Source organism: Capricornis sumatraensis, chromosome X, assembly GCF_032405125.1.
Source record: "Capricornis sumatraensis isolate serow.1 chromosome X, serow.2, whole genome shotgun sequence".
Lineage (NCBI taxonomy): Eukaryota > Metazoa > Chordata > Mammalia > Artiodactyla > Bovidae > Capricornis > Capricornis sumatraensis.
The window spans coordinates 64,278,826-64,286,404 of NC_091092.1; the positions used below are offsets into that span (position 1 = coordinate 64,278,826).

General features: G+C 50.3%; 1 pseudogene; it reads right to left on the bottom strand.

The window, feature by feature from the left end:
• Positions 1-220: 220 nt before the first annotated feature.
• On the bottom strand, positions 221-1,868 carry LOC138071730 (protein EOLA1-like; annotated as a pseudogene).
• Positions 1,869-7,579: the final 5,711 nt, after the last annotated feature.

The window sequence follows — 7,579 nt, forward strand, 5'->3', positions numbered from 1 at the left end:
GGAGTTTGGACCAGAACAAAGAGGGGAAAACACTAACCGGTTTGCCAACAACACATTTTTCTCAAGCACCCAGACACAGGAGAGCCAATGCGAGTGGCAACACCATCATTTTGTAAAGGTCAAAGTCGTGGAGACCCTTGCTGAGTCCAGAACAGCACCTTATGAGGGGAGTCCCTGCACCTGGCCCTGCACCAAGTAGGCACCGCAGGGTGGGGCAGATTCAGACAGAATCGCATGTCCAGGGCATGGTGTCACCATGTGCTGATCTCTCAGTCACCTTCCTTTTGAGAGCCCAGTCTGGACAGGCCTCCTGCCCAAAGGGGATCAGATGCTCAGGGATGTCCACCTGGAAGATGTCCTTCCCACCCCTTGCTGGGAAGGGCTGCAACAGCCAGCTAGGGTTGATGAGCACTGTCAGGTACTTCTATTGCAGGTCGGGTAGCAGGGCTTGAATCTCCAGCCCCTCCACCTCATTGGGACCTAGGTTTTCTGGGTGCAAGAAAGTGTCCCCGCTGTCCATAAGACCTGAGTGCAAAGACAGGACACAGAAAGCGAACAAGGTGATTCAAAGTCACACCTCCTAGAGATGAAGACCGTAACATGGAGGGGATGTGAGGTGAATTGGGTCCTCTGGCTGAGCAATTCAGGATGGCTCACCTTAAGTTCAGTTCAGTTCAGTTCAGTTGCTCAGTCGTGTCCGACTCTGTGACCCCATGAATCGCAGCACGCCAGGCCTCCCTGTCCATCACCATCTCCCGGAGTTCACTCAGACTCGCGTCCATCAAGTCAGTGATGCCATCCAGCCATCTCATCCTCTGTCATCCCTTCTCCTCCTGCCACCAGTCCCTCCCAGCATTAGAATCTTTTCCAATGAGTCAACTCTTCACATGAGGTGGCCAAAGTACTGGAGTTTGAGCTTTAGCATCATTCCTTCCAAGGAAATCCCAGGGCTGATCTTCAGAATGGACTGGTTGGATCTCCTTGCAGTCCAAGGGACTCTCAAGAGTCTTAAGGGAATTCAGGGCAAGGCCAAGCGAGGGGGGGAGCAAAATGAAAGGGAGAGGCCTGGTGCTCCAGGAATGCACCAGGCCACAGGCAGGTCTCAGTCTGCCCACTGCAGGCCACAGGGGCAGAGCAGAAGGGCCCAAGCAGGGAGCCTGTGGACATCAGGTCCCCAAACACTTTGCCACAAGACAGGTGTTGCTGTGGGGCCTACCGCTGGGGAGTCAGGGGACTTGCTCAAGCCCAGTTGCAGGCAGTGGGGGTGTGGAACCCTGGCTGGGTGCTTTCCTGCCTCTCATGGTCTCTGCTAGGCACACACACACACACACACACACACACACACACGTGTGGACACACACACAGCAGGACAAGTGCCATGTGCAGACCTGGATGCACCTCTGCCTCAGAGCACAAATGGGGACTGAGGCACAGAGTGGTGGTCAGGCACCTTGGCCACCATCTCCCAGCCCAGGGACTCTTGCTGTCCCTCTGAAGAACCCTCATCCCCCCACCCCCCACCAACCAGTTCAACAGAAAACAAACGAGCACAACCCAGCTGAGATCCAAGGTAGCACCCTGGGCTGTGTAGGCAGTGCAGGGCAGGGTGTCACTTGCCTGCAATCACTCTGCAGCTGAACTTGTCCCCATCCCACAGCAGGCCTGGATCTAGGTGGGGCTCATCCTTAGCCTCTGCTCTAGCAGCTCCTGCCAGGCCACGTCCTCCCAGTCCCAGTGTGCCATGTGGATGGCCAGGGTACAGTGCCGGGTCCACATAGCATGGGCCACCACCACATCTTCAGGGTCTTGACACTCTTTAAGATGAAACCTGAAAAAGGCTGTTGGAAGGACAGACAGTTAAACTTCATCTCACAGGGCTCTCCGGGCCTCCTGTGGCTGTGGAAACACAGAACCACAAAGGTCAGGAGCCTGACACAGCAGCCTCCAAGCTCACAGCCCTGGGCTGGACCTCAGCACTGGGCTGGACCTCAGCACTGGGCCGGACCTCAGCCCCACATGCCTGAGTGTCTTTCAAGCCTGCTGACACAGAATGAGGGCAGGTGCTGTCAGAGAGGTCTGACTCCTTCCATCCATCTCCACATGGTCTGCTGACAGGTGGACGGCAATCTAGAGGACACATTCATCACATGGATGCTGTGGGGAGGTCAGGGAGGAGGGCAGGACAGCGGGAGAGAGTCACGTGGTGACTTCCAAGACAGAGGGCCCGGAAACATGGGGAGCACTGAGGAGGGAGGGCAAGCCCCTGGCTTCACAGCCCAGAGGCTAGGCTCTGGTCCTCTCCTGGCAGAGAGAGGCACTGTCTTGGGCTTGGCTTCCCCCACCCCAGGCCGCCACCCTACCCCTCAGCTCCCAACCCCACCCCTGCCAATGCTCTACAGATCCCCCATCTCAGCCCAGGGCTGCTGAGGGCAGTTCCGTGCTAACCAATCTGGCCTTGGCCCTGGGGCTGCCCTGAAGCTCAGACGACCCTGCCAGGTGTCTTCTGCATGCCTTTGGGAGCCACCTCCCTCCCAGCCCTTCCCACACCCCAGACGCCACTGTCAGCTGATACCCTGGCCCTTGCCCAGAGCCTTGAGAAAGAACAAAGGAGAGCAGGAACTACTGGGATGGATGCACTCCGTGTCATCATCAGGGCCTGGGACGGCACCACACAGGGGTCACAGAACTCAAACCTCAAAGAATCCGCTAGGTTACTGTCACCTCGTTCCACGACTGAGGAGATGCTGAGAGATAGAGAGATAGCCCATGACTTCAGGGGACCTGACCACACACACCTCCAATCTCATTTCTTTTCTTTTACCTGGAGGGGGGTCCCTGTTTACTGGAGGGAATTGGAGGCCGAGGAGCAGAGCCTCAGGCCTGAACCTCAGCAGTGTCTCAGCACCTCCAAGGGAGCCTCTGTTTCCACATGGCTGTGAGGACGGGGACAAGGTCCCAGAGGAACCCATCCCAGGGCCTTCCAGGCCTTCCCTTCCCTGAGAACAGCAGAGCCACAGTTACCACAGGCCCGTGAGGCCCCATGAGATCTGGCTCCTACCCTGGTGGCCTGCTCTCCCCTCTAGATTCACCCCTGGTAGCCATGAAGATCATCCTTCCATACTTGGAACATTCCAGTGTCTTCCTACCTCAGGGCCTTTGTAGGGTGTGAGGAGACACATCATGCCCCTCAGAGTCAGGTGCTAGAGTCTGAATCCCAAGTACCTTGGCGTGACATTAAAGACAAAGAAAAGGTCTTCACAGAGCTGACGGAGGTCAAGTGAGCTCATTAGGATGGACCCTCCTCTAACAGGACCGCAGGCTCCATATGAAGGACACATTTAGAGACAGAAAGGCACACAGGAGAACTCTGGGTGAAGAAGAAGGTGGAGCTCTCCAAGCCCAGACACACCCACCATGGTCAGCAATGCCCTGGAAGTGAGGGGGTAGAGATGGGACAGACTCTTCCCACAGCCCACATGATAGCCAACATCAGCTGACACCTCGACCTCGGCTCCTGGTCTACTGAGCCAACACGGATCATGCTTTGAGCTACCCAGCCTGTGTGACCCTTACACAAAAGCCATACTCCAAAGAAGACCCTTTCTCCAAAGATGACACAGATGGCTGACCGGCACTTGAAAAGATGCTCAACATTCTTAATTATTAGACAAATTCAAACCAAAACTCCAGTGAACTATCACCTTACACTGGTCAGAAAGGCCATCATCAATAAAACTAACGAAGAATAAATGCTGGAGAGTGTGCAGAGAAAAAGGAAGCCTTGTACACTATTGGTGGAAACATAAACTGAAACAGTCAATATGAAGAACAGTGTGGAAGATCCTTAAACAACAACAAACGGAACTACCATATGATCCAGCAATCCCACTCCTGAATATATGCTTGGAAAAGACAAAAACTCTAATATTAAAAGATACATACACCCCAATGCAGACAAGACATGGAAGCATCCTAAATATCCGTCAACAGATGGGTGGATAAAGAAGATGTGGTGCACACACGCACACACACCCACCCCCCGACACACACAGGAATACTACTCAGTCATGAAAAATAATGAAGTAATACCATCTGTTTGAGCATTCTTTGGCATTGCCTTTCTTTGGGATTGGAATGAAAACTGACCTTTTCCAGTCCTGTGGCCACTGCTGAGTTTTCCAAATTTGCTGACATACTGAGTGCAGCTCTTTCACAGCATCGTGTTTCAGGATTTGAAAAGCTCAACTTGAATTCCATCACCTCCACTAGCTTTGTTCGTACTGATGCTTCCTAAAGCCCACTTGACTTCACATTCAAAGATGTCTGGCTCTAGGTGAGTGATCACACCATTGTGATTATCTGGGCCGTGAGGATCTTTTTTTGTACGGTTCTTTTGTGTATTCCTGCTACCTCTTCTTAATATCTTCTGCTTCTGTTAGGTCCCTACCATTTCTGTCCTTTATTGAGCCCATCTTTGCATGAAATGTTCCCTTGGTATCTCTAATTTCCTTGAAGAGATCTCTAGTCTTTCCCATTCTATTGTTTTCCTCTATTTCTTTACATTGATCACTGAGGAAGGCTTTCTTATCTCTCCTTGCTATTCTTTGGAACTCTGCATTCAAATTGATGCATCTTTCCTTTTCTCTTTGGCTTTTTGCTTCCCTTCTTTTCATAGCTATTTGTAAGGCCTCCTCAGACAGCCATTTTGCTTTTTTGCATTTCTTTTTCTTGGGGATGGTCTAGATTTCTGTTTCCTGTACAGTGTCATGAACCTCCAACCATAGATTATCAGGCATTCGGTCTATCAGACTTAGTCCCTTAAATCTATTTCTCACTTCCACTGTATAGTCATAAGGGATTTGATTTAGGTCATACCTGAATGGTCTAGTGGTTTTCTCCACTTTCTTCAATGTCAGTCTGACTTTGGCAATAAAGAGTTCATGATCTGCGCCACAGTCAGCTCCCAGTCTTGTTTTTGCTGACTGTAGAGAGCTTATCCATCTTTGGCTGCAAAGAATGTAACCAATCTGATTTTGGTGTTGACCATCTGGTGGTGTCCATGTGTAGAGTCTTCTCCTGTGTTGTTGGAAGAGGGTGTTTGCTATGACCAGTGCGTTCTCTTGGCAGAACTCTATTAGCCTTCGCCCTGCTTCATTCTGTAATCCAAGGCCAAATTTGCCTGTTACTCCAAGTATTTCTTGACTTCCTACTTTTGCATTCCAGTCCCCTGTAATGAAAGGGACATCTTTTGGGGGTGTTAGTTCTAGAAGGTCTTGTAGGTCTTCATAGAACTGTTCATCTTCAGCTTCTTCAGCGTTACTGGTTGGGGCATAGACTTGGATTACCATGATATTGAATGGTTTGCCTTGGAAACAAACAGAGATCATTCTGTCATCTTTGAGACGGCATCCAAGTACTGCATTTCAGACTCTTTTGTTGACTATGACAGCTACTCCATTTCTTCAAAGGGATTCCTGCCCACAGTAGTAGATATAATGGTCATCTGAATTAAATTCACCCATTCCAGTCCATTTTAGTTCACTGATTCCTAGAATGTCGATGTTCACTCTTGTCACCTCCTGTTTGACCGCTTCCCATCTGCCTTGATTCATGGACCTCTTGAAATTTCCTTGGACGGCAAGGAGACCAAGCCTGTCGATCCTAAACGAAATCAACTCTGAATATCTATTGGAAGGACTAATGCTAAAATTGAAGCTCCAATACTTTGGTCAGCTGATGGGAAGAGCCGACTCCCCTGGCCCCTGACCTCTCCCCACCTGAGTCCTTGCTCCACACACCAGGTCCCCAGTCTCCCACAGGCCCAGATGTCAGGAAGTCAGAACAGACCTAGTGTGCTCTTCTCATCCCAGGGGCTCCCATGGCTGATGACAGTGGTAAGGATCTGTGGGGTTCCATCAGTCCTCCTTAGGGACCTCAACTTGTCTCTGGGTAGGACTTCAGATTGTCTCCTGTCCCCTACTAAGGCCCCAGCACTTACACCAAGACACCAGTCTCTCAGAGACCAGGAAGTCTGCTCCGTATACCAGGACCCCAATCTGAAGCCCGGATGTCAGGAAGTCAGGCGCCTGTTTCAGGTCCTCAGTCTGAGACCTGGATGTCAGGAAGTCCGCTCCCTATACCAGGACCCCAGTCTGAAGCCCGAATGTTAGGAAGTCAGGCGCCTGTTTCAGGTCCCCAGTCTAAGACAGAGTCGGACACGACTGAAGCGACTTAGCAGCAGCAGCAGCAGCAGCAGCAGCAGCAGCAGCAGCAGCAGCAGCGCTCAGAGAGACTGGGGACCTGGTATAGGGGGCTGACTTCCTAACATACAGGGTTCAGACTGGGGTCCTGGTATAGAGAGCAGACTTCCTGACATCTGGGTCTCAGAGAGACTAGAGTCCTGGTATAAGGGCTGGGGGCTTAGTAAGGGAGGAGAGAGAATCAGAACTTCTACCCAGACACAAAGTGAGGTCCCTGAGGAGGACTCAAGGGACCCCAGGTTGCCGCCCCTGTCATTGGCCCTGGGAGCCCCTGGGGTGAGAAGAGCACACTAGGCCTGTCCTGACTTCCTGACATCCTGGTATCTGAGAGACTGAGGACCTGGTGTGAGGAGAAGAGACTCAGGTACGGAGAGGACAGAGCCCAGGTGAGTCAGCTCTTCCCATCAGCTTTAGCATCAATCCTTCCAATGCATATTCAGGGTTGATTTCCTTTAGGATGGGCTGGCTTGATCTCCTTGCTGTCCAAGGGACTCTCAAGAGTCTTCCCCAGCACCACAGTAGTCCTATTTTATACATAGTCATGTGTATCTGTTAATCTCAAACTCCTTATTTATCCCTTCCCCTGCTTTTCCTCTTTGGTAACCATAAATTTGTTCTCTGAGTCTGTTTCTGCTTTGTAAATAATTTCATTTGTATCGTCCTTTAAATTCCACATATAAGTGATACCATAGAATATTTATCTTTCTCTTTCTGACTTCCTTCTCTTAATATGATACTCTAGGACCATCTGTGTTGCCACAGATGGTATTACTTCATTATTTTTCATGGCTGAGCAGTATTCCTGTGTGTGTGTGTGTGCATGCACGTGCACGGGCAAACCACGTCTTCTTTATCCAATCATCCGTTGATGGACATTTGGGTTTCTTCCATATCTTGTCTGCTGTAAATAGTGCTGCAAGGAACATTGGGGTCCGAGTATCTTTTCATATTAGAGTTTCTGTCTTTTCCAGGTGTATGTTTAGGAGTGGGATTGCTGGATCATCTGGTAGTTCTGTTTGTAGTTGTTTAAGGATCCTCCATACTGTTCTCCCTATTGACTGTACCCATTTACATTTCACCAACAATGTACAAGGGTTCCCTTTTCACTGCACCCTCTTCAGCATTTATTCTTCACAGGTGTTATTGATGATGGCCATTCTGACCAGTGTAAGGCGATACTTCATTGGAGTGTTGATTTGTATTAGTCTAACAATTAGGACCATATGTTGAGCTTCTTTTCATGTGCCTGTCAGACATCTGTGTCATCTATGAAGAAAGAGTCTTCTTTGGAGAAGGGGTTTTGTGTCAGGGTCACCCAG